The sequence below is a fragment of the Cebus imitator genome, unplaced genomic scaffold (genome assembly GCF_001604975.1).
Source record: "Cebus imitator isolate Cc_AM_T3 unplaced genomic scaffold, Cebus_imitator-1.0 Scaffold95, whole genome shotgun sequence".
Classification (NCBI taxonomy): Eukaryota; Metazoa; Chordata; class Mammalia; order Primates; family Cebidae; genus Cebus; species Cebus imitator.
The window spans coordinates 3383702-3402776 of NW_016107410.1; the positions used below are offsets into that span (position 1 = coordinate 3383702).

The window sequence follows — 19075 nt, forward strand, 5'->3', positions numbered from 1 at the left end:
GATAATGAAGAGGCCGAATAGATAATATGTTTTCCTAGGCACAGATAGCAGATTTGAAGTGCTCTGGCAAGCAACTTTGTGTCTCTAATATGTACATAGTACTTTTACCTTCAGCCTGTAGTAAAACATTACTCAGCAGAAGATTGATAAGCAGTTCAAAAATAATGTCTTCTGTCCTTTTAAATTAGATTCCCAAACCGGAAGAAGCTTTGCAATTACTGCCAAAATGTCTCAGAGGGCATTAGGTTAATCAAAGCTGGAGAGGACTGGAAAAAGAGGCAGCTGCTAGACACTGAGAAGCACTCCATTTGCTATGAGGTTTGTAGGGGCAGCACTTTGCTGTTGGGGCTTGGTAAGGGGATTTGTTTTAAAATTGGAATTATATTTTACTGGCTTTTAACCATAAATAGGGAAATCCATTTTTCCTACACCTAAGAATATATATAAGCTAATTTGGTCCATAATTAGAAAAATCATTGCGTTTAGCATATGGACTGTAACAATAGGAATCATAACTCATGAGTCGTATGATACATTGTTTCCCTCTGGTGAAGTTTTACTTTAAGATCTGTTGGGCATATCTGGGGAGAGAAAGAGATGAAGGTCAAGACATGCTTATTTTTACAGATGAGAGAGAGAGAGGCAAAGAGATTCATTAAACTTTGAGTTATACTTTATTTTTATTTATTTATTTTTTTAGATAGGTTCTTGCTCTGTCACCCAGGTTGGAGTGCAGTGGCACGATGTTGGCTCACTGCAACCTCCACCACCAGGGCTCAAGTGATTCTCCCACCTCAGCCTCCCAAGTTGCTGGGACTACACGTGCACACCACCGCACCTGGCTAATTTTTAGTAGAGAGGAGGTCTCGCTATGTTGCCCAAGCTGGTCTCGAACTCCTGGCCTCAAGCAATCTGCCTGCCTTGGCTTCCCAAAGCACTAGGATTACAGGTGTGAGCCACTGTGCCTGGCCTATATTTTATTCAGTAGGAATCTTTGCTATTTGCTATCATTTTTAATTCTTCTTGCATCTTAATTTTGCTTCCTCAATGAGTATGTTAAATGTTCTTTAAAACATTCCTTTAAAAATATCATAAATATATTAAACAGCAATGCTCTAATTGAATGTGCTAATTTGACAAATATTTGAGTGCTATTTGCACTACTATTTGCAAAGCTTCAGGGAATACATTGATGAGTAAGATAGTCTTTTTGTTTGTTTGAGGCAGAGTCTTGCTCCGTCTTCCAGGACAGCGGTGCGATCTTATCTCACTGCAACCTGGGCCTCCTGGGTTTCAAGTGATTCTCCTGCCTCAGCATCCCAAGAAACTTAGATTGAAGCACATTACCACGCCTGGATAATTTTTGTATTTTTAGTAGAGACAAAGTTTCATCATGTTGGCCAGTCTGGTCTCGAACTCCTGAGCTCAAGTGACCCGCCTGTCTCGGCCTCCCAACATGCAGGTACTACAGGCGTGAACCACTGTGCCTGGCCAATAAAATAGTGTTTAATCTCAAGGAGTTTATGATTTTTTTCCTCAGGGAGGTGATAAGAAAATATGTAAAAACAATAAACATAGGTTAAACAGTTGCCGTTATAGAGTATGGGTCAGGGGTGTTCCTAGGCCATCAAAGGCTTTTTACCAAGCTTTTCTAGCCTGTGGACCATGGGCTGCATGTGGCCCAACACAAACTCTCGTAAAAACATTATGAGAATTTTTTTATGTTTTTTTTTTTTTTTTTTTTTTTTTGGTGGTGGTGGTTTTGCTCACCAACTATCATTAGTGTATCTTATGTGTGACCCAAGACAGGTCTTCTTCTAGTGTGGCCCAGGGAAGCTGAAAGATCAAACACCCCTGCAGAGAGAAAGTAGCACTTGAGATGGACTTGAAGGTTGAAATTAAAGTTTGAGAGGTGTTGTTGACAGGCAAGAGATAGGAAGCAAATAACCGCATAGAGTTGGAGAAACTTGTTGGTGTTTGGGGAAAAGCAAGTAGTTCAGTTTGGCAGGAGTTGAATAAGTGTTAGGGAATAATGGGAAACAGAGTTAGAAAAGCAAGTTGTGAAATACTGTGCATCAGTCAGTTTAGGCAGTTAAACTGCAGTAACAAAGGACTCCAAATCACAGCAATACTACAAGCGTTATTTCTCCCTTACATTACATTTCCCTTGTGGGTATGTGTAGCTCTGTTTCATGGCTGTTTTGCTCTGGGCTCAGGCTGAAGAGGCAGCTTTGATCTGGGTTATCACTAGTTCTGGCCAAGGGAAAGAAAATATGGCAGAACTGCTCAATGGCTCTCATAGTGCATGCTTGACTGTGGCATATATTACTGCTGCTCACATTTCGTTGGCCAAAGCAAGTCACTTGACCATGCCTGCCATCCCTGGGAAAGGGGAAATATACTCCTCTTACAGGGAAGGACAACAAATAGGTAAAACAATTTACCAAAAACCTTGAAAGCCAGTGTGAGACTTTTGCATTTAAATCTTTAGATGATCTGGAGCCATGGCAAGTTTCTGGACAAGATCATATGGTTTAGTAAAGCAAACAAAAACGTCAGGGTTGTTTTTATATTGTGTGTGTGTTTGTGTGTATGTGTATGCATGTACATAAGAATTCTTTAGGGTATTTGTTATAAAGGCAGTTTCCAGGGTTCCAGAAGGTCTGATTCAGGAAGCCCAGGAATCTGCACCGTAGCAAGCAGCCAAGTGGAGCGCATGTAAATTGTCCACAGACCTCATTTGAAAAACCCCTGGAACAAGGAATGAATGGAGAGCGCTCAGGCAAGTGCAGGTGAGACTGGGCAGTAGTGAGGGAATGGCAGGTAGGTCGTGAGTGCAGAAGCCCAGGTGCAATGTGGTCACATGGTAAATGGCCAGTACGGAGGCAGACAGATGCAGAGAGAACAGACAGAACTAGAATTACTGAAGGAGGGAGGCTATGGTGCAAACAGCAGGGAAACAGGATAGTGGAAGGGGCAAATCTTAGGAGCTGAGATTAGGAATATGAGGGGAATCTTGATCTTCCCTGAGAAGGAGGAAGTAAGCCTAGCTGATATCAGAAAAAGCTGAGAACTTGAGGAGAGCAGAGGCAATAAACAGGAAGTCGCAGGAAACTCAATGCTTGTAAGCAGCTACTGAAAACAGTGTTGACTAAAAGCGACCACATAAATTTGATTTTGCATTGGGCCAGCAGAGGGCGCTACAGTAACACATATGCTGATGTCTGGGCTCGGCCGCCCAAACTGAGTAATGGCTGCTCCTGTCCAATAGGATTATTAACCCGACCTGCAGTGCAGAATTTTGGGCGCTTCATTTATTACTTTTATAGCCATGAACATTTTTAGAAGGAACTTTTCAGGTTTCTATTTAATTATTAAGGAATCTAGGGCGGTTTTTTGAACTGCCAATTCCTACAGTCAAAAAGAAATTAATTCCACGGAGTTTAAGGGAATTATTACCCATTTATTGACTTCACTTGAGGCATAGAGTGGAGATTAGGACAGAGAGGAGAAAAGACCCAGAAGAGAGAACAGTGCATTTGTAGCATGACTTCTGGGAGTGTAATTGCTGAGCCCCAGGGGTTGGGAATCTTACTTTTTTTTTTTTTTTTTNGTGCAGTGGTGCGATCTTAGCTCACTGCAACCTCTGCCTCTTGGGTTCAAGCAATTCTTCTGCCTCAGCCTCCTGAGTAGCAGGGATTACAGGCCAGTACTCAGGAGGTAGCATGGTATCACCATACCATGCTAATTTTTGTGTTTTTTAGTAGAGATGGGGTTTCACCGTGTTGGCCAGGCTGGCCTCAAACTCCCGACTTCAAATGATCCGCTGGCCTCGACCTCCCAAAGTGCTGGAATTACAAGCATGAGCCACTGGCCCAGTCAATTTTTATGACCAGATAATATTCCATTGCATGGACAAACAACATTTTAAAAATCTCTTCACTAGTTGTTGGGTGTTTGGGTTGTTTCTACATTTTGGCTATTATGAATAGTACTGCTGTGAATGTTTGTGTTCAAGTTTTTGTGTTTTTATTTTTCTTGGATATATACCTGGGAGTAGAATTGCTGGGTCGAATGGTAACTCAGTATTTAATGTTTTGAGGAACTGCCCAACTGTTTTCTGCAGTGGCTGTGCCATTTTTCCTTTCCACCGGCAATGTATAAGTGTTTCAGTTTCTCCACATCCTCACCCACATTTGTTATGTTCTGTTTTTTAGGGGCTTTCTTGTTTTCATACGGCCATACTAATAAGTGGAAGTGGTATATCCCTGTGGTTTTTTTTTGTTTTGTTTTTATGGTCGATGCTTGAGATGGTTACTTTTGTGTGTCAACTTGACTGGGTGATGGGATACTCAGCTGGTTGGTTAAACCTTATTTCTGGGTACGTTTGTGAGAGTATTCCTCGAAAAGATTAACATTTGAATGGTTAGACTGAGTAAAGAAGATGGCCAATGTGGGTGGGCATTATCAGATCTACCAAGGGCCTGAATAAAACAAGAAAGCAGAGGAAGGTTGAATTAACTGCTTGACTACTGAGGTGGGGCAGCAATCTTCTTCAGCCCTCACCACTCCTGGTTCTCAGGCCTTAAGACCTGGACTAGAATCTACACCATTGATTCTCCACCCCTCAGACTTTCAGACTACGCCACAGGCTTTCCTAGGTTTCCAGTTCACAGGTGGTTCACATCAGGACTTAGCTTCCATAATCCTGTGAGCCAATCAGTATCTTTTTAATTTTATTTTAAGTTCTGGGATACATATGCAGAACATGCAGGTTTGCTACCTAGGCATACACGTGCCATGGTAGTTTGCTGCACCTATCAACCTGTCATCTAGGTTTTAAGCCCCACATGCATTAGGTATTTGCCCTAATGCTCTCTCTCCCTTTGTCCCCACCCCTTGACAGGCCCCAGTGTGTGATGTTCCCTTCCCTGTGTCCATGTGTTCTCACTGTTCAACCCCACTCATGAGCGAGAACATTGATGTTTGGTTTTCTGTTCCTGTGTTAGTTTGCTGAGAATGATGGCTTCTAGCTTCATCCATGTCTCTGCAAAGGGCATGAACTAATTCTTTTTTTATGGCTATATAGTATTCAATGGTGTATATGTGCCACATTTTCTTTATCTGGTCTATCATTGATGGGCATTTGGATTGGTTCCAAGCCTTTGCTATTGTAAATAGTGCTGCAGTAAACATACTTGTCCATATGTCTTTACAGTAGAATAATTTATATTCCTTTGGGTATATACACAGTAATGGAATTTCTGGGTCAGATGGTATTTCTGGTTCTAGATGAGCCAATGGTTATCTTATAAATAAACAAGTAAACAAACAAATCCTACTGGTTCTGTTCTGCTGGAGAACCCTGACTAATCCAATGCTTTATTTTTTTTATTTATTTACTGTGGTAAAATATACAGCACATAAAAGTTATAATTTTAGCCTTTTGTTGTTGCTGTTGTGAGACAACACTCTTGCCCAGGCTGGAGGTCAGTGGTGCAGTCACAGCTCACTGCAGCCTCAACTTCCCAGGCTCAAGTGATCCTGCCACCTCAGCCTTCCAAGTAGCTGGGACTACTGGCACGTACCATTACACCCAGCTAATTTTTTATTTTTTGTAGAGCTAGGTTCTTGCTATGTTGCCCAGGCTGGTCTTGAACTCCTGGGCTCAAGGGATCCTTTCATTTTGGCCTCCAAAAGGGCTAGAATTACAGGTATCAGCCACTGCATCTGGCCTGTTTTAAGCATTTGTAATTGTACAGGTCAGTGGCCTTCATTACATTCACATTGTTTACATCATGGTGGTTTTGGTTCGCATTTCCCTGAGGATTAATTATGTTGGGCATCTTTTTCTTGGGCTTGCTGGCCATTTGTATATCTTCCTTGGAGAAATGTCTGTTTGAGATCTTTGCTCATGTTTGATTTGGGTTGTGTTCTTATTGTTGAGTTGTAACTATTCTTTATATATTCTAGATACTTGCCTCATTTGTAACTGCAGGATTTTAGTTTATGGAGGTGACTGAATGATGACGCAGAGAGGTCAACACTAGTGAAAGAAGAGGTTTCTTACTTACATTTCCTGAGAGGAGGGGACATGCCACAACACACAGGGTCACAGTGGAAGCACCAGGATGGTCAAGAGGTAAAAGATGAGTGAGAAGGCAGGGGCCAGAGCCCTTATTGGGGTTTCTGCAGGAAAGGCAAGGCAGGACAGGGCTATCAGTTTAGGACTGGCTACTCTGAATAACATTGGTGAGCTTGGGCTATAGGGGTGGTCTCTAGTTGCCTGGAACCTGGCCTTGGGATGATTTAGGATAAGGAAAATATTAGTTTTGTTTGCAAGAGAGATATATAGAAGGCAGGTAGAGGCACAGACTTGAATCAGCCTGTCTGTGCATGAAAGGAGAATTCCAGGCAAGTTGAATTCCAATTATGTATATATTTGTCCAGTTGTTTGGTAATACATTTCCAAGCTTTTAGAAACAGTGAATCACATGTGGAGGGGAACAACTCTCCCTCACTTGCCTCCTGCACCCAGGCTTGCCTCGTTGTGGGAAGGCACCATCCTTGTGGGGGAATGCCCCTCCTTGAAGGAGAGGTTACTAGATGCCAAATAGACATAAAGAATCTAAGGCCAGGCATGGTGGCTCACACCTGTAATCCCAGCACTTTGGGAGGCCAAGGCATGTGAATCACTTGAGGTCAGGAGTTCGAGACCAGTCTGGCCAAAATGGAGAAACCCTGTCTCTACTAAAAATACAGACACTAGCTGGGCGTGGTTGTGTGCACCTGTAATCCCAGCTACTTGGGAGGCTGAAGCAGGAGAATCACTTGAACCTGGGAGGCAGAGGTTGTGGTGAGCCGAGATCATGCCACTGCACTGCAGCCTGGGTAACAGAATGAGATTCCATCTAAAAAAAAAAAAAAAAAAAAAAAAATCTAAGAAACCACAGGACAATATTAGACAGGCCCTGAATAGATATATATAGTTGGCAAACATATTCTCCCATTCTGTGGGCTATCATTTCACTTTTTTGATAGAGTTTTTCAATGTTTAAAAGTTTTAAATTTTGATGAAATTTATTTCATCTATGTTTTTCTCTTGTTGCTTGGGCTTCTGACACACTGTGAGGGAGTCGGCATTCTCAGAACAAGGAATCCATTGCCAAGTCTAAGATCATAAGAATTTATCCCTATGTATTCTCCTGAGAGTTTTATAATTTGGCTCTTACATTTAGGTCTTTGCTTCATTTTGAGTTAATTTTTTATATGGTATGAGGTAAGGATATATCTTTAATTTTTTTTTTTATGTTATAAACTGATAAGTCAAAGACTACAAAAGACAACTTGGTGATATTTATTACAAATGTATATCCCTCCCAATTCTATTTCTAGGAATGTATTCTGTAGACACAGGCAAAAGATATATGTATAAGGTAATTCACTGCAACATTCTTTTTTTTTTTTAATAATAGTAAAGCATTGTAAACAGTCTACATGTCCCTCAATAGAGGCTTTGAAATAAATTGTGCAACAGATAAAATTCTATAGGGCTACAAAGAAAATGAATTTCTATATCTGCTGCTTTGGAAAGCTCTCCAGAAAATATTGTTCAATGAAAAGAAAAAGTTTAGATCAGATTTTGTGTGCATGTGTGTGTGAAACATTTGGGACAATAAAAATCTATATGCACACTTATTTTTGAAGTTTTTAATTTTTTTTTTTTTTTTTTTTAGATTAGACAGAGTCTTGCTCTGTTTGACCAAGCTAGAGTGCAGTGGTACGATCTCGGCTCGCTGCACCTCTGCCTCCCGGGTTCAAGTGATTCTCTGGCCTCAGCCTCCTGAGTAGCTGGGATTACAGGAGCACGCCACCACATCCAGCTAATTTTTGTATTTTTAGAAGAGACGAGGTTTCACTGTGTTGGTCAGGCTGGTCTTGAACTCCTGACCTCAAATGATCTGCCCAGCTCAGCCTCCCAAAGTGCTGTGATTATAGGCATGAGCCACCACACCTGGCCTAAGTTTAAAAAAAAATTAATTAAAAAATAATTGCATGTATTTATGGTATACAACATGATGTTTTGATACACATATATGCTGGGGAATGATACAACCAGGCTAATTAGCATATCCATCCCCTCAAATAATTACCATTTCTTTGTGGTGAGAACATTTAAAATTCTCTCCTTCAGGTCTTTTGAAATACACAATCCATTAGTATTAACTATAGTCACCATGCAGTGCAATAGAACACCAGAACTTAATCCTTCTATCTGATGATAACTTTGTACCCATTGACCAACCTCTCCCCTTTCCCTGCCCGACCCCCCCTCCAGCTTCTGGTCACCATCATTCTACTCTCTACTTCTGTGAGCTTGACCGTTTTAGATTCCACATGTAAGTGAGGTCATGCAGAATCTGCCTCACTGTATATGCACATGTCTGATGTACTAGTAAAGAAGCTGTGCAAGGATTTGTAAGACACCAAGGATGGGGCATTCCCACAGTGAGGCAGGTGCTGGGTGCAGGAGGTAAGTGAAATAGCGTTGTTCCGGTCCACACTCGATTCACTGTTTCCAAAAACATGGAAATGCATTACCAAACAATTGGACAAATATATGTTAAAATTTAAAAAGAAACTTCTGTGGAAAAGAAAGGAGCAATCAGGATAAGACAGCCACAATGTTATGGGTGTTGCACGTATAATATTTTGTTTCTGTTGAAGCTCCATGTTTTCTTAATCGGTTTTCTCATGTCTACTGATGTATTAAGTACAATCACACCAGAAATGGCTGAGGCTAGACTGTGGGCTGTGGCCCTGGAGCAGAGCAGTAAGCTGGTCCCAGGATGCCAAATAACAGCCCTGGCCTAGTCCACACAGTAAAGAGCAGATCTCACACGGGAAGGTTTACCATCAAGGATTCCAGACAGGAAGGCTGTTCTAGAACTCCTCTCACTTAAATAAAGAACACAAGCCCAAATGAATACATGGTTTTATTGTTTTACCAGTAAGGGTCTTGACACCAGATAACTTACTTACCTGTCCCTAGGCAACAGAAGGTAAGTGTCCTTGAGAAGAATATCCCTTGACAGGAAATTCACAACTGTCCTTGAGCCTGGAGAGATTGGACAGAAACCCACTCCCCTGGCTGTTCTGGAGAGGTTGCTCTTATCTTTATGAAGTCCTGAAGTTGTTTCTAGACATTCCCCTCCTGTCAAATGCTTATAAAAACAGTTGTGGCTAAAGCCTGTTTTTGCTGAAACAACACTCTCTTTATTAATAGAAATTGTCTATTGAAAATGTATTTTTCCTTTCTGGCTTCTGTGGTTAGCAGTGCAACACTAGCAAAACTGGTCCCAGACCTGTGAGTCTGAGACAGGAAATCTGCAAACCCACAGTGGTCACCATGTGTACTTTTCACTCTTTCTGTGTGTGCTAGACCAGAAGATCCGTGCTGGCACGCCGTTCTGACACAGGCTGTGAGAGAGTCGACATTCTCAGAGCAAATGCCACACGTGGAAGATGGAGGAGCGTCGTGTGAAGGAAGTAGGCCAAATTCCTTCTGTTTTTATCCTCCTTCCAGTATGAACCCTAAATATCTACTCCACAAGTGGGAAACTGTGATGGACCAAAGTCGTTAGAGAAGTGGTTGGGTAGCTGTGGGAGGGGGAGAAGATAATATTGGTATAATAAAATCAAATTTGAGGCCAGGCATGGTAGCTCACACCTGTAATCCCAGCATTTTGGCCTTGGGAGGCCAAGCTGGGTGAATCACTTGAGGTCAGGAGTTTGAGACCAGCCTGGCCAACATGGTGAAACCCTGTCTCTACAAAAAAATACAAAAATCAGCCAGGTGTGGTGGCGCCTCCCTTTAGTCGCAGCTACCATGGAGGCTAAGGTGGGAGAATGGCTTGAACCGAGGAGGCAGAGGTTGTAGTGAGCTAAGATTGTATCACTGTACTCCAGCCTAGGTGACAGAGTGAGACCCTGTCTCAAAAAACAAAACAAAAAAAGAAAAAAGAAAAACTAGAAAAAGAACTCCAATAAAAAGAAAAAAACCCGATTTTATAACTATAATAAAAAATACACTATAAATATAATAAAATGTCACGGAGTCTTTGTCTAACTGTGGAGAAAAAAAAATTGTCATCTAAAAGACAAATTCCAGAACCAAACACCAGAAAAGTTATCAACAAATGAATGGCTTCTCTAGAAGACAAAGAATGAGTGAGTCCAATTGTAACTAGAAGTGAAAGGAAAGTCGTCTATAGCGTGTTCTTTTTGTGGCATGCAGCAGTGAAGGCAAATTGGAAACTTTGAAGCCTTGGTTTGCTGCTGCAAAAATGGGAATGAGCTTTGGAGGAAAGTGAGGCATACAACCCTACTCTGTGGCTCCTGTCTTGTGGTTGGCGTGAGGCACCACATGCATCATTTCCACTTCAAATAAATTCAGATTGTTTGCTTTATTGTTTGAAAAATGCCCAGTTGTTAAACTTTTCTATTGGATCAGTTTTACCAACTGTATTCCATCCTTTGGGTTTGAAAACTTGGAGGCAATTTGACCACATTTCTTCATTCCACGTCTCCAGAAGTCACCAAAATAGTTTTTTTCTTTTATTTTTGCAGAAATCTTCAAAGAGAGATGAAAGGAACTTTACTTCTACCTTCCATTCATTGCTAGGGTCCTCTTATCTTTCATAAGAAACTACATCACCTTTTGATTAAAATCTCCAGAGATGTGAACTCACCTCCGCCAAATAGAAGTCCCGTATGTGGATAGCTTTCTGGTTTAACACATTTCCCTGTGTTTCACTATTTTGCTTTCCTAAGAGCTTGGTGTTGCCCCACTGAGCAAGGCTGACTCTTTCTTGTGAAGGCCCTTCAAATATGGGGGGTTAGTTATACTGTCTATCCTGTGAGATATTTCCAAGCTGAATCACACCTTTCCCCAGGATTGTGGCCCCATGTGCGATTCGGATCTTCAGACCACCAGTGTCCCCTGCAATCAGGCTTGCATATTGATGCTAGATTTACTGAAAAACAGCTTTACCTTTGCCAATCATTTGTTGAAAAATCAACAAAGTGTTCCTGTTATAGAAAAACACATTTCCTGCTAAGACATTTTTTTTCCGCTCCAACGGCTCTTTGATTGGCTTATAACCTGGGTCTCTATTTCTCAATAAAGCCATCTCCTCCTCTGATTAGGCAACCTTCACAGTGGTACCTCCATTTACTTTGCTCATCTCAGCTTCTCACCATATGCATCCTGGGGTTCCTCATATGGCAAGCTTTATGTTGCTTTCTCCAAAATCATAATTTTTTGGTAAGCTTAAATATCACCTTTTTCATAAAGCCTATCCTGAACAACATTAACCTCAATTATATGACATGTGTCTTGAATGTGTCTCATAAGTGAATGTCTTAGGTCAGCTTCCTCAGGAAACAAACTATGAAACAGAGATTTGCATGCAGGATGGTTATGGGGAGTAGTCTCAAATGCAAACCTGAGAGGAAGTAAAGGAAGGATTGGATACAGGGTAAATTTGAATTGTGATGTTGTTGCAACAGAAGCTTCAGCAAAGTCATGGAGCACCCGGAGCTGGGATTGCCTATTTAGGTGGGGAGGCCAGACCTTCTATTGCTGTATGGACCCATCACTGGATGTGGGCTGCCTTGTGTGAGAAGCAAAATCTTGAGCCAGAAGCTTTCTTTTGCAGAGAACAATTTCTGGGAAGGAACTAGCTGTAAGTTCTCAGCAAGCAATACACCCAGCAGCTGGGAAGATAAAGATGAGTGTCTCAGCTTTGAGGTGGAGTCTGGGTGGCAATCCTTAACATGAACAACATGCAGTTAAGAACAACCCAGCTTGTGCTTATCTGGATGTACAAGAACTTCAGGTGATTCTTTCGTCCCTCCTGGTAAGAACCACTGTTCTAGCCCTTCGGGTGACTCTATGGACCCATAGATGTTTGTGGATGTTCTTTACTATCTAGTATAGGACAGCATATTGAGAGGAGTCAGGTATAGATAGGTCAAAATAGTTGAAGAGGGTTAAAAATTAAAATGCCATGAATATTGTATGCAGTTTCGATATTTTTTTTTTTTTGCCCTACATTTAGGAAATTTCTGCAATTTGATTTTGAGAAAAATATTTAAATGTAACCCTCTAGATTCCAGGTTTTAATAGTATTCATACATGTGATATATTTAACAGCATATTATACACAGAAAAACTACACAGATCCTAAGTGTACAGCTTGATAAATTTTCACCTGGTAAATAAATCCATGTATCCAGCCTGCAGATCAAGAATGATAAGTGTCATCTGAACACCTTATCCAAGAAGTGTTCATGTACTCACTTGCAGGTTCCCTAACGACAGTGAAGAGTAGCATCTCTTTTGACTTCCTTCACCGTAGGTTAGTTTGCTCGCTCTTGATGTTCATGTGAATGAAATTATACAGTGTGTAACTTTCCCAAACTTGTGCCAACATTATGAATGTGAGTCATTCATGTTGTTATGCACAGTCGTAATCCATTCGTCCTCCACAGTGTATTTATTCTACTATAGATGGACATTTGGTTGTTTCAAGTTTGGGGATATTATGATTAGTGAGACTATGGACATTCTTGTGCCTATCATTTAGTGAATATGTATATGCACTTCTGTTGGTTATATATCTAGGAATAGAATTGTTGAACTGTACATATAGAAATGTTCCTTGACTTACAATGGAATTATGTCCCAATAAACCCATCGTAAGTTGAAAACATTATTAAATTGAAAATGCATTTAAAATACCTAACCTACAGAACACCAAAGCCTAGCCTAGCCTATCTTAAATGTGTTCAGAAAGCCTTACATCAGCCTACAGCATGGCAAAATCATTGGCAGTGCACTTTGCCACATAGTATCAGTCGGTTGTCCTCATGATTGTGTGACTGACTGGGAGCTGTTGCTCACTACACTGCCCAGCATCATGAGAGAGCACTGTCATGTATATTGCTAGCCCAGGAAAATATCAAAATTCAAAGTATGACCCCGGCTGGGTGCAGATCATACCTATAATCCCAGCAGTTTTGGAGGCCCAGGTGGGCAGATCACCAGAGGTCAGAAGTTCAAGAACAGCCTGGCCAACCTGGAGAAACCCCATCTCTACTAAAAATCTGAAAATTAGCCTGGCATGGTGGCAGGTGCCTGTAATCCCAGCTACTTGGGAGGCTAAGGCAGGAGGATCACTTGAACCCAGTAGACAGAGGTTGCAGTGAGCTGAGATCATGCCATTGCACTCTAGCCTGGGTGACAGAGCAAGACTCCATCTTAAATAAAACAAAATATGCCTTCTACTGTATGTGTATAACTTTTGCACTATCGTAAAGTTTAAAAATCATAAGTTGAATCATCATAAGTCAAGGATCATCTGCACATATGTTTAGCTTTACTAGATACTGTCAAAACAGCTTTCCAAAGTGGTGGTACCAGTTTACCTGCCCACCAGAAGAGTGTGAGAGTTCCAATTGCTTCACAGCCTTGCAAACGTCTGCTTTCATCAGTCTCTTTCATTTCAGCTATTTAGTAGTATTACGTTGTGGTTTTAATTTGAATTTCTCTCATGGCTAATGAAGCTGAACTTTCTTTTAATGTGTATTGAGCATTTCCTCCAAAAGACAGTTTAACTCTTTTTTTTTTTTTTTTTTTTTGAGGCAGGGTCTAGCCCTGTTGCCCAGGCTGGAGTGCAGTGGTGCAATCATGGCTCACTGCATCTTCAGCCTCCTGGGCTCCATATGATCCTCCCACCTCAGCCTCCTGGGTAGCTGGGACTACAGGCGTGCACCACCACACCTGGCTAATTTTTGTATTTTTTGTAGACACAGGGTTTTTCCATGTTACCCAGACTAGTCTTGAACTCCTGGGCTCAAGCGACCCACCTCAGCTTCCCCAAATGCTGAGATTACAGGAGTGGGCCAATAGACCTGGCCTGCTTAACTCTTTTGTCCATTTTTCTGTTGGGCTGTCTGAGCTGAGCAAAGGCTTTTTTGTGATATGATGTCATTGATTTATTAACATGTGAAGATGCTCATGATACAGGAATAGAAAGTAAGTATTATAATGGTTATAACATGGCTTGCTTAATATAATCATATTGTCTTAGTCCATTTTCTATTGCTGTAACAAAATACCTCAGACTGGGTAACTTATAAAGAAAAGTAAGTTTTTCATCTCATGGTTCTGGAGGCTGGGAAATCTAAGAGCATGATGTTGGCATCTGGTGAGGCCTCCTTGCTGTGTCATAACGTGGCAGAGGGCATCATTGTGCATATCAGCTCAAGTCTCTTCTAATAAAGCCACCAGTCCCATCATGGGGGCCCCGCCTGATAACCTTATCTAATTCTAATTACCTCCCAAGGGCCCCACCTCCAATCAACATATACATTTGGGAATTAAGTTTCCAATACATGAAATTTGGGGGACACATTCAAATCTTACATATTTTTATTTATAATTATATAAACTTGAGGGATAATACACCAAAATATGATCCATAACTCTCTCTGGCTGGGAAATCATGAATAGTTTTAACTTTCTACTTTCTAGCTACCCTTATTTGTTTTTGTCTTCATTTGTTTTAATAACAAGCATGGATTACTTTTACAGTCTGGAAAAACAATAAAGCTGGTTTTATTTTGAAACAAACAATCAAAACTCAAAATGAAACAAAACCTTCTCAGCATGTGCTGGTTTGGCTAAGCCATCAGCCTTGTCCCATCTGGAACACCAAGAGACACTGAGGAAAAGTGTCCTCTCTGGGCATGTTTTGAAAGTTTGAGTTAGGAGAAGAGAGTGTAAAAATGAGGAATTGCTTTTATTGCACTACAGCCATGTGCTCCCTTCCACCCTGCTGAGCCTGGAAGATGATCAGGGCCATAAAGACTGGCTAATTACTTAAATTGCCTCTTCTTTGTAGGAGCAAACTTTCCCAGTGCCATTGACTGGGCTTATTTGGTCTGATGACTGGAGTCCTGCTGTTAGCTAGGATGAGGGAAGTGCATTATTACAGTGTGTAAGTATAATGATTTTGTTTACATTTCACAAGACAAACAGGGTGACTTGCAGTCTTATGTAACCTGGATTTCTACCAGAATCAGGGCTAGAAAACACATGATACTTCCCTCTGTTTCCCATTTTGTTCCATTTGATCCTAACAACCCATAAACCGAAAACAAAATATGAAATAACCCTACCCATTAATATACAGCTTCTAAAAATTTTTGAAACAATTTTAAATTTATATAAAAGTTGCAAGTGTAGTACAAAGAACATTTACCCCCGGACCACTTGAGATGAAATTGTCCACGTGATTCTTCATCACTCCAAATACTTTAATATTTTCTGCAAAGAGGAGCATTCTCTTACATCATGAGGATACAACCACTAAAATTGGGAAATTGATGCTGAAACATTGATACCATCCAAATTCAAATTTCTTCAGCTCTCCCATATAATGTCTCAAGCAAAAAAAATCTGGTTCAGAAGTATGCATTGCATTAAATAACTGAGTTTTTGATGACTGTGTTGAAAACTTTCATCTCTTTAAAATCTGAGCAGTCCTTGGCCAGGCCTTCTTGTCTCCATCCCAGGAAGACTTCCTCCCTCTCCTCTACCACCCACAGGAAGGTGCTATGGATGCTTGGTCTTGAGAGGCACAGATATAGGAAGAGTGCTAATGTTGTAATAAAGGAGGGCAGGCTTGGCATGGGGCATAGGGTGAAGACAGGAATGTGAGCCAGAGAATCCTCCTGTGATGGGATAGCACCCAGGAAATGTCAACTAAGCCCCATGTAAAATTCTCCATCTCTGCCTTTTAATTTTTTCTCCGTATCTCTTTTTATCTTTCTTTTTCCTTTTCCTTCTACTTGCTTCTTCATCCCCTTCTCTTCATTTTCAAACTCTTACATCATTCTCCTATACTCTTCTGTTTTCTTATAAATTTATTTTATTTTTATTTTTATTTTTTTGGAGTTTTGCTCTTGTTGCCCAGGTTGGAATGCAGTGGCATGATCTCAGCTCACTGCAACCTCCACCTCCTGGGTTCCAGTGATTCTCCTGACTTGGCCTCCTGAATAGCTGGGATTACAGGCACCCACCACCATGCCCAGCTAACTTTTTGTATTTTTACTAGAGATGGGGTTTCATCGTTTTGGCCAAGCTGGTCTCAAACTCCTGACCTCAGGTGATCCACCAGCCTTGGCCTCCCAAAGTGCAGGGCTTATAGGTATGAGCCACCACACCTGGCCTCCATTTACCACAGCTACAAAAAATTTTCCCAGGAATACATCGAAGCAGGGAAGAGGAAGTTCTCTACAAGGAGAACTACAAAACACGACTGAAATAAATCATAGGTGCCACAAACAAATGGAAAAGCATTCCAAGTTCATGGATTAGAATTAATGTCTTTTTTTTTGGCAGGGGAGGGGACAAAGTCTCGCTCTGTCATCCAAGCCTCTGCCTTCCAGGTTTAGGTGATTCTCGTGTTTCTTGAGTTGCTGGGATTATAGGTGTGCACCACCACACCCAAATAATTTTTGTATTTTTAGTAGAGGCAAGGTTTCACAATGTTGGCCAGCCTGATCTCGAACTCCTGAGCTCAAGTGATCTGCATGCCTTAGCCTCCCAAACTGCTGAGATTATAGGCATGCACCACCATGCCCAGCCAGTAAACTGATTTTTGATAAAGATGCCAACAACACAAAATGTGTAAAAGACAGTCTTTTTAATAAATGGTGTTGGGAAAACTGGATAGCTTAAATGTAAGCCCCCAAAACTATGACATTGTTAGAAGAAAACATAGGGCAAAAGCTCTGTGACATTGATCTGGGCAATAATTTTCCACAAAAGCACAGACAAAAACTGGACAAACAGGATTACATCAAACTTAAGAGCTTTTGCACAGCAAAGGAAACGATGGAGTTAAGAGACAGCTCACAGGAGTACATATTTGCAAGCTATATATTTCAGTTTTGTTTTTTTTTTTTTCGAGATGGAGTTTCATTCTTGCCCCCAGGCTAGAGTGCAGTGGTTTGATCTCAGCTCACTGCAACATCCACCTCCCTGGTTCAAGAGATTCTTCTGCCTCAGCCTCTCCAGTAGCTGGGATACAGGCGCGTGCCACCACGCCCAGCTAATTTTTGGATTTTTAGTAGAGACAGGGTTTCACCATGTTGGCCAGGCTGGTCTCGAACTCCTGACTTCAGGTGATCCCCTTGCCTTGGCCTCTCCAAGTGCTAGGATTACATGCATGAACCACTGTGCCCAGCCAAACTGTACATTTCATAAGAGATTAATGTCCAAAATACATAAGGCACTGAAGCAACTCAATAGCAAAAACAGATAACCTGATTTTTAAAATTGGCAAATGATCTGATAGACATTTTGCAAAAGAAGCTATATGAAGGGCCAACATCACTGATGTTGATATGATGCTCAACATCACTAATCATCAGAGAGATCACTTCTTGGCCTTTTGGCTAAGATCAAGTAATCATCAGAGAATGCAAATCAAAACCACAATGAGCTATCATGTCCAGCTAGAAGGACTTTTATTAAAAAGACAAAAGATAACAAGTGATGTAAAGGATGTGGAAAAGGGATTCCTTACATAGTATGGGTGGGAATATAAATCAATATAGCCGTTATGAAAAAAATTATGGAGGTTCCTAAAAAAGTAAAAACAGTACTATGTTTTAACATAGTATGATCTAACAATTCCACTACTGGGTAAATAACCAGAGGAAATCATTATGTTAAACAGATATCTGATTTCCTATGTTTACAGCAACACTATTCACAGTGCAATCAGTCTAAGTGTCTATCAACAGATGAATGGATAAACGGAATGTGCTATATATATACAATAGAATACTACTCAGCCATTAAAAAACATTGAAATACCATCATTAATGACAATTAAAAGGGAAATGAAACTTAAAAAAACAGAAAACAAAATGTATGTCTCATGAAGGCATTGTAGACTTTCTTTATTTTTTGTAGTTCCACATTTATGTCTGTTCTAATTCTGCTCCTCAGGCTTTGTAGGTGTGTGTTTCTTAGAAGATTCTGTCCTGTCTTTCTTGCTTTTAACACTCACTGTCATAATGCTCTCCCTCACTCCCATAATTTCAACTCTGTGGATGATTCCCAAATGTATCTCCTTCAAACTGACATCTGTTTGAGCTCCAAGGGTTGCATTTCCAGGTGCCTGTCAGATACCTTAAACTCAACCAAACTTGTTAGTAATATTTTATACCCTCCTAGAGCAGCTCAGTCTACTGACTTCTGATGTGAAAACTCATGATTTTTTTACTCCTTCCTCTCTTTTACCTTGCCCTTCCAAGCTTTAGTAATTGTCAGGTATTTCTTTGAAATGTTATTTTTATCTTTTTTTGTTCATTCCCACATCATTTGCTTCTGCAGTATTTAATAAACACATATTAATTTTTCTATTTCTCTTTTAGTACTTTTTCATTTTTACTTAATTTTAGTAGCTTTGTGGAGATACAGTTTACATGCACAAAATTCACCCAAGGTAATGCAGTTTAATTAATTTTGTAAATGTAATGTAGAGAGTGATGTAACAGCCATCAATACCATCTAGTTTTGTGACATTTTCTTCAACGCATAAAATGCTCTTGTATCCATTTGTAGTTCTTTCTTATGCTCACCTTCAGCTTCAAGTAACCACTGATCTGCTTTTTATTTCTATAGATTTGCTTTTTCTAGAAATTTTATATAAATGGAAGTGTGTAATATATAGCCTTCTGTGTCTGGCTTTTTTCATTTAGCATAATGTGTTTGACGCTTATTCATATGGAAATATCAGTAGTTTGTTTCTTTTGTATTGCTGAGCAGCATTCCATTGTACAGATCTACTACGTTTACTTTATCCACCAGTTAATGGACATTTGAATTATTTTCAGTTTGTGCTTATTATGAATAATGTGGCTTCAAACACTCCCGTGTAAGTTTTTTGGCACACATAAACTTTCATTTCTCTTTTTTTTTTTTTTTTTTTTT

The 19075-nt window shown here is 40.5% G+C and overlaps 1 long non-coding RNA gene across 2 annotated transcripts in view; it reads left to right on the plus strand.

The window, feature by feature from the left end:
- Positions 1 to 19075, plus strand: part of LOC108309623 — a 50916-nt gene that overhangs the window by 1802 nt on the left and 30039 nt on the right. Inside the window, exons 2-7 of one of the 2 annotated variants that reach the window (XR_005201483.1) lie at positions 39 to 91; positions 189 to 318; positions 5974 to 6142; positions 9443 to 9549; positions 10630 to 11900; positions 14970 to 15065. This is a non-coding gene — a long non-coding RNA (uncharacterized LOC108309623). The remainder of the gene's footprint in view (positions 1 to 38; positions 92 to 188; positions 319 to 5973; positions 6143 to 9442; positions 9550 to 10629; positions 11901 to 14969; positions 15066 to 19075) is intronic. The other variant, XR_005201484.1, reaches the window with a different exon arrangement.